Here is a 16767-nt window from a genome sequence, read left to right on the forward strand (position 1 = left end):
TATCCTCCACAGAGAACTAAATATGAACAATAGAGTACATCCTGCACACCCCCATTCATAGAAGTCTTTTATTGGATTACTTTATATAAATTCTTTCACATAGCCTTGCTCTTAACTTTCTGGGCCTTTGTGGTTTGGATTTTACAGAAAGATTAAGAGCTAACAGGAACATTACAGGAAGGAGCCTGAGGGGAGGAAATAGTGATAGAGTCTGAATTTATGTCTCTTTTGGGGAAATAAAGAGAAAATATAGGCCTAAGAGGACCTTGAAAGGAAGATAAGAGAAAGTATAATTGAGGGATTACTCTGTCATGTTACAGAACAATACCTGTCCATACTCCCATACTCCCAGTCTGGGAAAACTCCAACTTCGTGCATTTGCTGTTCCAGGGAGACCTTTTCTAAAGGAGGAAAGACCCACAAGATACAATCAGTCCTGTCATGGATCCAGTGAGTAAGATTTTAACTCCAGAGGCTTTGGGCATTGGGACCAGCAGTTAGCGTAATGGCTATGTCGCTGGACTTCCATGTAATCGACCACGGTTCGTGTCCTGGACCTGGTGGCTTAAAACTCACGCTGGGCGTGTGTGCGTGCATGCCCAAGATCCTGAGAGGACAACGGAGGAGAAGGGATTGCAGCGTGGTCATCCCCCCGGGGGGTGATTTCTTGCTTTCTGTCTCTGTCTCTGTCTGTCTGGCGAGTGCACGCACCCTAGAGCAAAAACCAACCAACCAAACAAAAACAAACCTCTCCAGAGGCTTTGGGTATGTAGTCCCTTCCATTTGCAGGGCCTTGGTACATGCCCGATAGTTACTTTGCTGTCTTTTGCATGTCGCCTTTCCATAGTGCCTCCCCAAAGAGACGCTTCCCACACCCCACACAGTGGCACTGAACTGCAATCTCCTTGTGGTCAGGCACATCCTGCTGAGTATTTCCAAATCTTACATTTCTCAGGTCTTCAGATAAGACCAGGCAGGGATGAGCTATTTTAAAATCCAAAATCACTTTTTTTTTTGGGGGGGGGATAGTTTAAGTATTTAGCTTGTTCCTCTTGTGTCACAGACCTGGCATAAACTCGGGTCTGTGATATGAGCAGGTTCCAGACACCATAGCAGTAGCGACTCACTCCTTTCCAGAGAACATCGTGCATTCTGGAGCAGTGCTAAGGTGGACTCCCCACACTTCCCCTCAAGCTCTAGAGTGATACTTTTGAGGCTGCGGACGCGCTCGGAATCCCTGTTCACTCTCCTTGAGTTTATTCATGTTATCACTCCTCAGATTTCTGAGTCTCTGTAGCATTTCCTGGAACTTCTCCTCTGATTCTGCAGCAAATCTGATCAGTTGATTCAGACTGTTTTCTCTCAAGTTCAAATCAAGCATGCCTCCTCCAAGTCTCCGAAGTTTCAGCTCGTTCTCTTTACACAACAATCAGAGTTTTATCATGTATTCAGATATAATCATTTCTTTAAAATTTTGCTCCTCTTCCTGAACGATTATCATTCTTTCTTGCTCCTCAGCCAATAGGCTTTTAGCTGCTTCAAGTTTCCCCCTCAACATGTTCAATACGTCCTGGAATAAGGTCTTGTGCTTTCCGCAGCCTCTTGTATCCTGTACCCAGGGTGCTAGTACTCCTGGGACTGCATTTGCTGTAAAGTGTCGTTTGGTCATCATCACAGAACAGCTGTGTGACTCCAGATGTGTCTCACAACAGGCATCTTCTGGGATGTGCTGCATCTGGGGGCCGAGCCTTTCAGACATTCTGGTTGGTGTTCCTGGTTGAAGACTAGATTGTTTGTTTCTGAAGTGTAATACTTCCTGAACGTTTGTAATGCTGGGTATGTCCTTGAGGATAAGCAGTGGAGTACTCAAGACTGAACAGCTTTAACCTATCCAAATTGCTTCCTCAGTCCCTCCCTGGCACTATAAAATAGGAACCTGCAGAGTTGCATATCATATCCACATAACCAAGTCAGGACAGTGGTTATCAAACTCCAGTGAGCATTAGTAGAATGATCGGAGTTTATCATGACCAGCAGATGGTGTAATAGTTCTGTCACTGGACTTCCATGTAGTCGAGTGTGGTTCAAGTACTGGACTTGGCAGCTTAAAACTCAAGCTGGGAGAGGACCAGCAGATGGCATAACGGCTATGTCACTAGACTCTGAACGTGGTTCGAGTTCCAGACCCAGTGGCTTAAACTCACGCCGGGCGTGTGTGCGTGTGTGCCCAAGATCCCAAGAGGAGAATGGAAGAAAAGGGATTGGGGTGTGGTCATCCCCCCGGGCAGTGATTTCTCACTTTCTGTCTCTCTGTGTCTCTCTGTCTTTCTAGTGAGCACATGCGCTCTATATCAAAAACCTCTCAAAAAGAAAAAAAAAAAGAAAAGAAAAAAGAGAGTGATAGAGTTTATAAAAACACTCAGTGGAGTACATTTTTAAAGTCAGCACACTTCTTTCCCTTTTTTTTCCTTCTTTTTCTTCATTTTAAACCATCCTGGAACAGATAATTTATGGTAGTTTGTTGCCTTGGGAAACATTCCATTTTGCTTACAAGATGCAGAGAGAAGCCGTCTTAAACGTCCCTTGGATCCTTCATCTCTCTGGCACAGTGCTAAGGACTCACGCTGGTAGAAGAACCTCCTCTCAGCATAATTCGAATGTCTCCTTCTAGTTCAGAATCCAAGTATGATTAGGAAGAAGTCCATTTCAATGTTTAAAGATCACTTCCATAATACTTATCATATCCCACCAGTTCTGAATATGTGACATTTACTACCCTGCCAAATTTGTGTTTATATTATAATAAAAGGTACTTAGATGTGGGTAGTTCTGTAGCCACTGAAAATGCCATGCAATTTGATACAGATTGTATTTTCTCCTTTGAAAGTGCAGTGTCCCAGAGGTTCTAACTAATGTGCTCTTCTAGATACTTTATTCATTGTAAAATAACTCTAGCTTTCTAGAATCCCAGATTATGAAAACCTAATTTTGAAAATCATATCTTAAACTACATACATGCTAATTTATTTAAGTATTTCAAACAATCTTTCACTACTGGTCAACTTTATTTTATTTACTAAAAGGCACTGAACTTGATTTGATAAAGCTTAAAATATTGGAAAAGTAGCAAATTAGGTAAATTTGACTAACAAAGAATTTAATACAACTCATTAGATTAGACAAACAAGTAAAATGGAGGATGAGTGAGTGACGTATTGCTACGTCAACTGTTAAAACATAAGTCTCCATTGCTTTTGATTCTGTAAAGATGCTAGTCCTGAAATGGAGGTGGTAAGAGCTGTGTTTCCTGATTAAGAACATTTAAAAAAACCACTTACTAGGGGTCAGCAGACGGCATGGTGGTTAAGATGCTGGAGTCCCATATGGCCGACTGTGGTTTGAGTCCCGGACCTGGTGGCTTGCTTTCTCACTCCCCCTCTACCTGGTTAAAAATAATCATAATTGGGACCAGCAGTTGGTATAATGACTGTATCACTGGACTCCCATGTGGCCAACTGTGGTTCAAGTCCCAGACCCGGTGGCTTAAACTCACGCCAGGTGTATGTCCGTGTATGCCCAAGATCCCAAAAGGAGAATGGAAGAGAAAGGATTGCCATGTGGCCATCTCCCCTGCGGGGTGATTTCTCTCTTTCTGTCTCTCTGTCTCTCTCTGTCTTTCTGGTAAGCACACATGCCCTGTAGCAAAAACCTCTCAAGCCCTGTAGCAAAACCCTCCCAAAAAAAAAAAAAAAGATAATAAATAAAATTAAATAAATAATTCTTAAAAATAGCAACAACAACAACAACCCACCACTTTCCAGTTGTGGGAACACTTCTGAGAGGAATAATTTTGCTAGGTGTCCTGCTACCCATATACAAATGCTTCCTAGCATAAATTGTCTGGTGGGAGATTTTGTAAGACGTCTCTCAGAGAAATCTCTGTCCATTAAATTCATCTTTGTTCTCATATTTAGGGAAGGATATTCCAAAATTAGTCAGAAGTTTAAATGTTCAAAAACTCCAGGAGTTTTGAGGTATTATTATATCCACAACAAATCTAGAGAATAGTTTGTAAAAACTCAGCAATAAGGGACAGACAATGACCTGGTGGTGAAGGGAGCCAGATCCCCCATGGCTGACCATACAGTTAGAATCCCAGCTCTGGCAGCTGGAAACCACTCCAGACAGGTGAGCAAGCATGCCCCAAATCCCAATAGGATGAAGAAACAGAGAAGGGGTTGTAGTGTGATCATGCCCCGTTGGGAGAATGCCCCTCTCTCTCTCTCTCTCTCATGAGCACATGCAACCTCTACCACAAAACCCAAACCAAAAACAACAACATGAAACAACCAAGACTACATAATTGTGCAGAGACACCTTCATCATAGAGCTCCCAGATCAAGCCCCCTCCATTACCCCTATCACCTGGCATTGATGTATCATAACTTTTAGAATGGAATTAAAATTCTGCACGATTCTGTGTGGATTGTTCCCTGCCTTTCCCGCTGACATCAGCTCTTACTACTCTCCCTCAGCATCGCAGCTTTTTCAGCTACTGGAAGGTAGCGATACGCGTCTCTCATTCATCAACTGCACCCTGCACAGAGTGTTTAATAAATATTTTTACAAATGCGCAAAAGGTAGAAAAGCTTCATATGTTTATAATTTGTTTTTGTTTGGATATATAGGTCCATAATTTTGTAAAAGTTTCTTTTATCTTCCATGAGAGAGAGAATGAGACAGAGAGAGAAGAGAAAGAGACAGGCAGCCCCAATAGCTCATTCAGGCTGCAATCCACCCCAGCCTGTGTCAGCTGGGATCAGGGACCCTCCTGTACGCAACATTTACAGGAGACTTTGGGATGCAAACCTGGGACCTTCCCATGAAGCTTCTGCATTGCTGAGCATTGGGTTACTGCTGTGTCACCCTAGCTGGCCCTAATTAATTATTTTAAAAGTTTATTTTCTACTTCCTGAGAGAGAGACACACCTTTGACAGAGCCTCCACGTTGCAGTCCTCTCTATCACGGTCTTCCCCAGACCCTACAGCCAGGATCACAGGTGCACTGTGGGCTCACCCAGCTTGTTCAGCACCTGTGCCGCCATGGCTGAGCCCAGGAATTACTTTAGTGGCATTTTATGGATTTCGAAGTGCCTTTACATGCTCCTCTCCTGTTGATCTCTATCTTGTTCTCTGGCTTTCTGAAACTCTCATAGCTTAAAAAAGATTATTTCCTTAATATATGAATTATTATTATTTTAAAATGTGCCATAGGGCATGTGTGCTCACCACAGAGAGAGAGAGAGAGAGAGAGAGAGAGAGAGAAACAAGTTGCCAGGTCCTGGACTTGAACTGTGGTCGGCCATGTGGGAGTCCATTGCTTTAACCACCAGGCCACCTGCCAAGCCCCAAATCCCCATGCTTGATAATAGATTACTAAAGCACTAGCAGTTGATAGAAGGAGTTGATAAAATAAATGTGTCACTCATTATGGCTTGGAACTTTTTCTATGAAAAAAAGAATAGACTAGCACAACAATAGATGGGAAATGTATCTATTGCCATAAAAAAATACATGAAAAAGCCAGTGACTGGGGTCAGAGAAATCAGACTGCAAATGAATATTTGAGCACAGTCTTTATAGAAGAAAGGTCATGTAAAGCATGCAGATGCAAAATGGAGTGACCCAGCTCGCTGAGACCCAGTTACCGTAAGGTAGGAGGCTGCCTGCAAGAGAAAACGTGCGAATCCTAGACAGCAGCCCGAGTGGGAGTCCAGTCCCGCTGGGTCGGAAAGTCTGTTGCCTTTCGAAGCCTCACTTGTGTTAAGGGGATGCTAGCACTCTCCATCTGGTACCACTTAGCCAGTAGAAACCTGGGCTACTTACTGTACCATCAGTGGGAAGAGTGATTTTTAAAAATTTAGCTTGACAGATGTATTCGTATTTTAATAAAGACATTCCTCTCAGTCATTTTTCTTTCCCACCTTGCCTTTGGGTTAATATTTCGTTCGGGTCAAAAACAGAATGTAGGAGAGGGATGTTATTTTAATACACAATAAAATGGACAGTTGGCCTACATAAAAGCTCACGTTCAATTTGTGTATCTCGATATAACTAAATCATGTAAGAACTCATAGTTCTATATACCTTTCCATTGTCTTACCTGGGGCTTATTCTAAACTGAAATCCAAGTGGACAAAGTGTTAGGCTGCTACATAGGCTGCTTCTCTGGATTTATTCTGTACTGGAACAGCTCAGTGAGTCGTCATCACCAATGCAATAGTCTGAAGCTGCCTCCAGATTGAACATTGTAGAAGTTTTCAGGGAAATTATTACACATTGTATGCTTTAGCCTGAGACCAGGCTTTTAAAGATACATACAACAGTCACACTAAAAAGAAAATTCATTGGGGCTAACAGTTGGCGTAATGGCTATGTTGCTGGACTCCCATGTAGTTCACTGTGGTTCGAGTCCTGGACATGGTGGCTTAAATTCATGCCGGGCACTTGTGTGCGCTTGCCCAAGAGCCTAAGAGAATGGAGGAGAAGGGATTGTGCATGGCCATTCCCCCCACCCCCCAGGGTGGGGGGTGATTTCTTGCCTTCTGTCTCAGTCTTTCTGGCAAGCACACGCCCTATAGCAAAAACCTCTTCTCCTCCCCCCCAAAAAAAATTCATTTACAATAGAGATTCCATAAAATACGTGTGAAGACGCATCTTCTTTCCATCCTCAGTACCTAAAGTGTGCTTTGAGAGGCCCCTGGTCAACACACGTGTAAAAGGAGCCACTGTACTAATAAGAAATCTTGTAGAAAATTCAGTTCAAAGTGGATTTCATAAGTCACTAACTTAAAATACTTACACAAAGTTATAGAAAGTACATCTTGTTCCCATCTTTATACAATGTTAACTTTTCTTTTTGGTGTTTATACCTTTTAAAAAACAAAAATAGTCAAATGCTTAAACAATATGTGTGTATATGGAAATTTTTTAATTTTAAAACAAACAGCTTCCTTTTGATTTGCCTCAAGTTCTGGTGGGATGCTTACAGAACTAGCTAATAAACCAAACCAAGATAAGTACATTCAAAATACTGATTTATTTTGATAGCCAATGGTTGTTCTTTGATGACTAATGAAGGTAGACAAGACCTGTTAAGGTGAAGTGAACCATTTCAAATAATTCAGTTTATATAAAAATTGTATTTATTTTTTTTTGAAAAGAGCTAAGCTTCTATGTCCACTGATAGCCATGCAATATCTAGTTTATGATGACTCAAAACAAAACAAACGCCCATAAGGGAAAAAAAGCTGTATTTTATCTACATTCACTTTCTTTTTCTTTTTCTTTCTTTCTTTTTTTTTTTTTTTTTTTTTTTTTTTTTTGAGAGGTTTTGGTTATAAGGCGCTTGCGCTCACCAGAAAAACAGAGAGACAGAGAGTAGTGTAGTCCACCCCGGTTCAAGTCTCAGACCTGGTGGCTTAAACTCACACCAGGCGCGTGGGTGTGTGCGCCCAAGATCTGGAGAGGAGAATGGAGGAGAAGGGATTGTGGCATGGCCATCTCCCCTGGGGGGTGACTTCTCACTTTCTATCTCTCTGTCTCTCTCTCTGTCTTTCTGGCCAGCGCACGCACCCTATAGCAAAAGCCTCTAAAACAAACAAACAAACAAAAACACACACACAAAAACAGGGCCTCACACTTACCCCCAGCCTTCTCAGCCAGCCAGGATCATGGGCATGTGTGTGGCTACTGCACCCCAGTCTTCCACATAGAGTGGCACCACTGTTCACTGCTGAGGGGCCAAGGTCATACTTTCGAACTCCGTCTGTTCCAAGCTTGCAGTCATATAGTCTTGGTACCTGCTGCTGTGTGGGACACGTACAATAGAAAGTGCACTGGAGTCACCAGAAACATTCAAGTCCAAATCAGGAAGACCTATTAGATTGAAGCTGGGCCAGCAGGTGGTGTGGTGGTTAAGGAACTGGATTCCCACATAGCTGACCACTGTGAGAGTCCCAACCAGAGGCCTGAAAATCATGCCAGGTGTATGTGCATGCGTGCCCACAATCCCAAGAGGATGGAGGAGAAGGGATTATGATGTGGCCATCCCCAAGGCTGGTGATTTCTCACTTTCCGTCTCTGTCTTTCTCCAGCACGCTCATGCGCCCAATGGCAAAAACCTAAAAAACAAAACAAACAAAAAAAAGAAGGTGCTGTATTAGAAAAAACAAATGCTGTTTCCACTCAATAAGTCAGGAATTTTGACTCTAATTTTATAGATCCAATAGATCAGATCCAGGTTTCCTATTTGATTGGAGAGGTCCAAAAAAACTTGGCTTTGAGGGCCTTTGGTTTTAGAGTACTCTTCAAATGCTTTAAAGAAAACAACATGTGGAAAGTGAGAGTAACTCTGAATCGCTGGTCATGCTCAGTTCAACTGACAGAATAACCAAAAGGGAGGAACTGTTAAAATTAAACGTGGAGACCATGGGGCCAGCAAGTGGCATGGTGATTAAGGTGATGGATTCTCATGTGGTGAACAGTGGTTCAAAGTCCCAGACCTGGTGGCTTAAAAATCATGTCAGGCATATGTGCGTGCATACTCAAAATCCCAAGAAGAGAGTGGAAGAGAAAGGGCTGCATTGTTGTCATTCCCCTTGAAGGGCGATTTCTCACTTTCCCTCTCTCTGTCTCCTGTGAGCATATGTGCTCTATAGCAAAAACTTGGAAAAAAAAAAAAGAGAGAGAAAGAGAGAGCGAGAGCCCACAACTTACATAATATTCAAGACCAACCATCCATAATCCCATCCTGTGTCGCCAAAACTTAAGTCATCTTGATTATCCTGAAGTGCTAGCTTAATTGTAAACAATATACAAAATGTAAGATTTTGTCCTTATCAGTATGGTTTAATAAAAAAAAAAATAAGCAGCTTTAGACAAATCATCTAACCAGCTCTGCTTGTCTGAAAAAAGAATGTTAATGTATAACAGCCAATCACACAAAAGGGCCAAATCTTTCCCATTTCTGCTTTATAACCTGCTCTGTCATTGTGAGGGGGAGTGTTTTGTACCACTTTCAAGTTGAAGCCTCCTGGATTGCAATCTGTACTATCTTTTATTGTATAACAATATATACTACAATTTTTTATTTTGATTTGCTTTGCTTTTTGATACTCCTGTATACCCCATACATAATCAGAGCCAGATATTAAAGGTGTCACTTCAGGGGTAGGAAAGGGAGATGGCTAGCTTAGGAGATGGAGACCACCTGCAAGAGAGTGGGAGGGTTTCCAGGGCACCTATAATTCTCCCAAGCCAATGGCAATTTGGGCACTTATAATTCTTTTAAAAGACAAATGCAGGGCCGGCCCTGTAGTGCGGTGGTTCCACACTGTGCATAAGGGAGCTGGACCCCACGTGGCCAACCACAGTTTGAGTCCCACGCTGGCAATTTAAAAAACATATTGAGTGCATATATGTGTGTGTCTAGAATCCTAACAGGATAGAAAAATGAAAAAAAAAAAAAAAGGATTGACCATATCCCACTAGAGAATGCTTTGTCTCCCTCTTTCTGGCAAGTACATTCACCTTCGAAAGAAAAAAAAAAATAAAAGGAAGAAAGAGAAAAAAATGCACAATTTCCTTTCTATTCTACTTCAGGTCATTAGATGTTGTTGAAATAGAAATTACTGTGAATACTCAACAGAGGTGAAAAAAAATCGTTTGACTGCCTTAATGTCTTGCTGATACCGCTGTGGAAACTGAGATGCTCTGATACTTGTGTTGTTGAGGTTATACAGCAGGAGAACTTCCTGACTATTGAAGATATTTAAACTCTTAAGAGGAAAACATTACTTTTTTTTTTTTTAACTCTATGACTTTTCTTTACAAATTCCCAGGACTTTATTCAATCTTTTAGCTTTGTTTAGATTGTGACTCCATAACTGTTGATTTTATAAGATATAAACTAATGAGGAATCTATTTTCATGTGTCAATAATAAACATGACAGGATACAGTCATATACCACAACCACAAGGATACATTCTGAGAAATGCATCATTGTTGCAAGCTTTGTAGATCGTACTTGCTCAAACCATGGTGGCATCACCTACTGTACACCTAGACTATGTGGGTATAGCCCATTACAATGTTTTAGAGGCTCTATCATATATATGGTTCATCATGGTCTGAAATATTATGTGGTACATGACTACTTCCTGTGTCAAGAACTTTGTACTCGTAAGGCAGCTTATTCTATTAAAGCAAAATAAAAACCAACCAACCAAACAAACAAACTAAAAAACAAACCACAAAACACAACTCAAATGATCAGAACATTAATTTTTAAGTAGTTTCCAAATTTTTTTTTTTTGGCTAAATACAAACAATTTCTTATAGTTTGTGACTAAACAAACCTTCGTTTGACAATGTGTATCAGAATGTTGTTGCAATCTCTGAGCTGATAGTAAATTACTAGGTTAAAGGACTCCTCTCTCTATTCTATGGTTGGCTCTTGAAGTTCCTGACACATTACTGGTCCTCCTCCAGGGACTGGGACCTGAATCCTAGGGTCATGTTTTTATGAACCATGTATACAGTGAAACTACACTATTTAGTTCTGGCATTAAAAAATATATATTCTTCATGTAGGTTGAGCTGCTGTGGCAGAGGTAATGCAAGTGCCCTGCGAGTCTGGAAGCCACATGCTAACTCAGGTTTGGATCCCTGAGTAAGTTTAACAACATGCTGGGCATGCATGGGATTCCGAGGAGCTGGAAGGTTGGGGAAAGGGCCCTGTGGCATGAAGAGATCCTACTGAGAGTTCTCTCTCTTTTGCATGCACATGTACTCTCTATCATAACAAAGAGAAAAAAGAAAGAAAGGAAGAAGGAAGGAAAGGAAGAAAGAGATTCTTCATGTAGAATATTTAGAATAGCAAATCTGGACCATTTTACTTCCTAATATTCTAATTAAGACTGTTTTTAGGTTTCTTTTCCCCTTAAGAGGCAGGCTTCTAGAGTGAAGAGCAGGCTCATTTCAGAAATCTTACTGAAAAGTTGTATGGGCACACAAGAAAAGAAACTTTCTCTTTTAATCATAATACTGATAGAAGTATGCTAAAATTCCAATAAGACAAGGGATTTTAAAAAAAGGATATAAAATAGCCACAAGTGAGTTTGCACTGTAGCTCTTAGACACTGAAAACACTATTCAATAGTCATTTTGGGGAAAAGGCTAGAAAGTAGTTATTGGAATTTGATTGCTAATGTTGGATTTGGATGTTATCCAAGTTTTAGCATTGTCCTAGAGAGGAAAGTTATAATATCCATGCAAAACACAGGGTAACATTTGTTACAAATAGTATTGGAAAAAAAGGGGAAGGAAATAGAATTAATGCATTTAAGTTTTTCTTTAGGGCTGAGAGGGTAACAGATATGCATTTGAAATAGTATAGTAATGTATTTTCCTTCTGTTTAAGTCACAATGTTCTGAGACTTTCCACCTAATGAACCAAAGTGCTTCAAAGGAAGGTCAGAACAAGCTAATTACTGTACAAATCATTCAGGGCTCTTGTCAAAGTGGTCTCTTGAGAGGCAAGGTCTGTTGAAAGAGAAAAGAGTTATATACTCACAAACTCCTGAAAGATGAAAGGTCTGAGCTTCAAGCTTTATTAGGGATCAGAGAAAGAGGGAGATCATGCAGCTTGTGACATAGTGAGGTTATTATTTTCTGGAGAAAAACAGAATCTCTCACTGAATAAGTACAGAGGAGGAAAGAAAATGAAAACTAATGCGACATGTCATTTCTTTCCTCCCCACTTTAGGCCATGCCTGGGAATGAGTCATTTAAAACAACCAAATAGGGACCAGCAATTGGTGTAACAGCTATGTCACTGGACGCCCATGTAATCAACTGTGGTTCAAGACCCAGACCCGGTGGCTTAAACTCACGCCAGGCACGTGTGCATGCATTCCAAAGATCCTGAGAGGAGAATGGAGGAGAAGGGATTGTGGTGTGGCCATCCCCCCTGGGGGATGATTTCTTGCTTCCCATCTCTCTGTCTCTATCTGTCTTTCTGGTGAGTGCACATGCCTTATAGCAAAAACCTCTCTCCTCCCCCAAAATAAATAAAACAACCAAATATATAAAGAACACAGTGAAAGAGTCAAAAAGCAGCCCAACTCCATAGCCTTGTGGCTAAGGGAGCCAGATCCCATGTAGCCAAACACAGTTCAAGTCCTGGTTCCGGTGACTTGAAAAACATGCCAGGTGTGTGTGTGTGTGCATGCCCAAAATACTGACAGGATGGAAGCATGGAGAAGAAGGGACTGTGGCATGACCATGTGCCATTATTAGGTATGCATTCTTCCTCTCTCCCTCTCTCTCTGTCTCTCTCTCTGCAAGTACATACACTCTCCAACAATTTAGAAAAAAAAGTGTGAAAAGATAACCTATAGAATGGAGAAGAATATTTGCAAATCATCTATCTGATAAGTAATTAATATCTAGAATATATAAAGAACTCCTACGACTCAACAATAATACCAAGACAAATAACCTGATTTTTAAAAATAGACAAAGGACTTGAATAGTGATTTTTCCAAGGAAGATATATAAATAGTCAAGAAGCATATGAGAAGATAGCCAACATCACTAATCATTAAGGACATGCAAATCAAAACCATGAGATAACACTTCACACTCATTGGATGCTACTATCAAAGAAAAAAACAAAACAGAAAATAACAAGAGCTGATGAGCATGTGGAGAATTTTGAAACCTTGTGCACTGTTGATGGGAATGTAAAATTACGTGGTAGCGATGAAAAACAGTATGGCAATGCCTTTAAAAAGTTAAAAATAGAGTTACCAGGTTTGCCCCCATAACTTAGAGGTTAAGGGAGCCAGATCCCACATGGCCAGCTGTGGTTCAAATCTTGGCCCCAGTGGCTTTGATAAACATGCCAGGTGCATATGCATGCATGCCCAAAATCCAAACAGGAAGGAAAAATGAAGGGAAAGGGATTGCAGTGTAACCACATTGGAGGTACTTGCTTCCTCCTCTCTCTCTCTCTCTCTCCCTCTCTCCCTTTCCCTCTCTCTCTGTTTCCATTTCTCTCTGATGAACACATGTACTTTCTCATTACCATATGATCGAGCAATTTTATTTCTGCATATGGAGCCTATAAATTTGGAAGTAGAATCTTGAGAAGAGTTTTGCATTCCTAAGTTCATAGCTGCATGAGTCACAATAACCAAAAAGTAGTAGAAGCAACCTAAATGTTCCTCTATGGATGAACTAATTTTTAAAAAGTTGGTATATGCAAGACAATGGAATATTGTTCGGTTTTTAAAAGGAAGGAATTTCACCACATATTATATCATAGATAAGCCTTGAGGACATTATGCTAAGTGACATAAGCTAGTCACAAAAAGAAAAATACTGCATGATTCCATTTACATAGTTACATTCATAGAAACAGAAAGTAGAATGAAGGCTGCCAGGGTCTGGGGGGGGGGGGGGTGGGGCAAAGTGAAGTCATTTAATAAGTATAGAGTTCAATGTTTCAAGATTAAAAATTTTTGGAGATTGGTTACTCAACCTTGTGAATATAGTTAACACCACTGAACCATATATTTAAAAATGGCTGAAAAATAGAGCAAAGTCCTCAGTATAGTGGGTAATGTGCTGCTTAAGAATAACCAGATACTACATGGTAGCAATGGTTTGAATCCCTGGCCTGGTTAGCCTGAGACATGCCAGACACATACACTAGTACCCAAGATCTAATAGCCTGGGGGATTAGAGAAAGGGATCATGGTATGGCCAGACTCTGTGGAAGGTACCCAACTAGTTAACTCTCTCTCTCCATCTCTTTCATGCACATATGCTCTATTATGAAAAAAGAAAAGTTTTAAGTGGTTAAAATTTAAAAAAAAATTATTAAGATATTAAAATTTATGTGTGTATTTAGCCATATACTGACAAAAATGCTCAGGTATATGGGGAAAATGTGTTTCTCTTTTTATCATATTTCCTTAGGCGAGGGCTGGGATTTAAAGTCACCTTAGAGAAACAGAACAACAACAAGGTACCTTCTCAATGGCAGGTGGTATCTTCCAGGTGCAGAATGGTTGAAGTGTGCTCTTGACAGAAAAGGGAGTAAGCATCTGCAACTCCTCCTATCAACCAAGGCCAAGAGAATCATCAAAGAGGAACCAGTACAAGGATCTGATAAGGCAAACAGAAAGCAACTTCCATCTCTGTGGGCTTCTGTGGCAAATGCCAGAAAGATGCTGGTGCCCAGGTAGTACAAGAAACAGGCTCACAGAGGTCAGGGACTGTGAGGAGCTCAGCATAGGACCTACCCTCAGAGTCTCAGACCTCAGACTCCCTTCCTACTTACATAAGAACCAGTCACCATCTCACTCTGACAAAGACTGAGAAACTGAACCCCAAATGACTGAGAAACTACCTGAAAGAAGCAAGTTAAACCCAAAAAGACTTTTAAAAAATGCTAAGTTACCTTTCATTGGCAAGTTGAATTTTCTTTCTCCTTCTAGCCAATGCTTGACTTAGATCAAAATGAGAAGTTTTCTTTATTTTATAGAAAAATAGAGACTGCTATACCATCTTTTTATGAGAGTTTTTTTTTTTCTATAGGGCATGTGCGCTCACTGGAGAGCCACAGAGACAGAAAGTGACAAATTACCCCAAGGGAGGGATGACCACTCTGCAATCCCTTATCCTCTTGAGATTTTGGGGACTCACACACACATACCTGGTGTGAGGTTTAAGCCACCTAGTCTTGGACTCAAATTGTGGTTGACTATGTGGGAACCTAGTGATGTAACAATTATACCATCTGCTGGTAGAACACCCTTCTTATCATTTTCCTCTCTTAACATATTGTAGAAATATTGATTTCTCCACAATAAATGGAATTCCCAATGAATCTGTTAATCTTATTTGGTCCAGGCATTAGCTCCTGGTGAGTACTTTCCAGTGCCAAATATAATTTTGTGTTTCTAATTATTATTTTAGTATCATGAACTGTGTCAAGGACACTTCTATTTCATCCCAAATCCCATTTTCTCTTTCTCTTGGACATACTGTTTGATGACATTTTCTAGGCTCCCTAGCAGTTAGTAGTGTCATATGGTTATATTCTATGTAATGGAATGAGGAAGTAAGTGATGGATGGCACTTCTAAGCGTGGCCCCTAAAATATAGTCATATATAGCTCATGTCCTTCCCTTGCCTGCCAGTTAGATGTTGAAGATTTAGGGGATGACTCTTTGGCAGGAAGAACCACTACATAAAGTATGCCTGGATCCCTGAATGATTGTATGGAGCAGAACCTCACTTTTCACAAGGTAAAACTTGTGTCTGGGATTTTAGCCTACACATATGCTAACAAGCTAGTGCATTATTCAGGATCCATTATTTCATGGATCCTGGCTGAAGACACAAGACTTATGGATCAGAGACAAAATTCTGTACTATTCATGGCAAATGCAGGAGCCAGAGCTTCATATTGATTTTTGTTTATTCCCCCTTTTTCCCAAGACCCATTAGGTAAACATAGGGCATATGAGAGATGCTTACATCCACATTGGATTGCATTATAGGAGAGGAATATTGAGCTTCAGGAATTAACCACTTTTTTTGGTTAGTATGTTTGTTTTTGTTTGTTTGTTTAATTTACATTTATTTATTTACATTCATTCACTATACTGCATTACAACATACAAAATGAGTTTCCCATACATGATACACTGTATATTTTATTGGCTCAATCAAGCACATCAGCATACATGTTATCGTGAACAAACAATTTTCCATTTCTTGTTTCTTGTATATTTTGCTTTCTTTTGCCATCCTTCATTCCCTGTCTCTCACCCTCTGCCATGTCCCACCCACCTCCCACACTGTCTCTGGTATCCATGGTTGCTTTCTATGCCTTTTCCCCCCATTTTATTGATTTGCTAATGAACTTAATTAATCTAAACATTTCCAATAGCAAGCACAACTGATATATACATACCCATGAACACAAGTCTGCCTTTAGGCATAAACCTCAGTGAGTAGAATGAACCTACTATAAAGTAGCACCTAGCTGGGGCTATAAAGCTTATTGTAGTCATGAAATATGCATTTTATTTTTAATTTCAAAAAAAATAGTTTTCATGTTTTTTTTCTTTTGAAACTTTTTAAAATTAATTAATTTACATTCATCCCCAAATCATCGTGATAGCATACAAAATGTGATTTCCCATCCAGAATACACTGCATAGTGTCTTAACCATGTATGTTATAATCAATAATTTTCCATTTCTAGTTTCATATACATATACATGTATATGTATAGATACACAGGTATATATATATATATATATATCCCTATGTCTTACCCTCTGCCCTTTCCCACCCTCTTCTCACACTATCTCTGGTGTCTACAGTTGTCTTCCATTCCTTTTCCCCCCACATTTTATTGATCACATGATTTCTTAAATAATCTAATTATTTTCAATAGCAAGTTCAGCTGGTAATTTCAAGAAAGCAGTTTTGAATTGGTAAGGAAATTTGCTGAAAACTTAAAGCCTGGAAACAGGTTAGTATTCTGTTCAAATAGTACATACATAAACCTATTGACAGCTCAAGACAAGACAAAAACTCTTAAAACTGAACAACAAAGCCTAGAAGAAAAGTAGCAATATTTTGTTAAAAGTCACAGAATGCTATTTCACCAGTTCAGTCT

The 16767-nt window shown here is 40.2% G+C and overlaps 1 pseudogene; it reads right to left on the reverse strand.

Moving 5' to 3' along the window:
* Window positions 1–811: 811 nt before the first annotated feature.
* LOC102483937 (putative E3 ubiquitin-protein ligase TRIML2 pseudogene) lies at window positions 812–1759 on the reverse strand (annotated as a pseudogene).
* Between the last annotated feature and the right edge of the window lie 15008 nt (window positions 1760–16767).

The sequence above is a fragment of the Tupaia chinensis genome, unplaced genomic scaffold (assembly GCF_000334495.1).
Source record: "Tupaia chinensis unplaced genomic scaffold, TupChi_1.0 Scaffold000434_1, whole genome shotgun sequence".
Taxonomy (NCBI): domain Eukaryota; kingdom Metazoa; phylum Chordata; class Mammalia; order Scandentia; family Tupaiidae; genus Tupaia; species Tupaia belangeri.